Source organism: Ascidia mentula, chromosome 3 (genome assembly GCF_947561715.1).
Source record: "Ascidia mentula chromosome 3, kaAscMent1.1, whole genome shotgun sequence".
NCBI lineage: Eukaryota > Metazoa > Chordata > Ascidiacea > Phlebobranchia > Ascidiidae > Ascidia > Ascidia mentula.
Genome location: NC_138568.1, coordinates 13,804,155 through 13,804,480, shown reverse-complemented (window position 1 = coordinate 13,804,480; position 326 = coordinate 13,804,155). Strand labels below are relative to the sequence as shown.

Below are 326 nucleotides of genomic sequence, written 5' to 3'. Positions count from 1 at the left end.
ATCCCCTGCCCCGGAATTCCCAGCCCCAAATGAATGACAATGGATACTCTAAACACAACAAAATAAATAACAGTGGATAACGCAGTAATATTTCATGCAATGGCATGATTGGCAGGATCGCCCCACTGCGCAGGTCCTTGCTTGGCGATCACAGCTATCGTATCGCGATCATTAGGTTTGCAGGCTTGGCAGCCCAGGCATTGCAGCCTAGCTGAATCACCTTGGCCACAGTATACCCCGTGAAACCACTGAGCTCCTGTAGCTCAGTTGGTAGAGCGTTGGGCCTGGTTAGCCCAGGGTCGTGAGTTCAAACCTCACCGGGAGCT

At 51.8% G+C, this 326-nt stretch overlaps 1 non-coding gene across 1 annotated transcript; it reads left to right on the top strand.

Annotated features, from left to right (window-relative positions):
• The first annotated feature begins 252 nt into the window (after nt 1–252).
• On the top strand, nt 253–326 carry Trnat-ggu (transfer RNA threonine (anticodon GGU)). The gene has a single exon. It is a non-coding gene; the product is annotated as a tRNA-Thr (tRNA).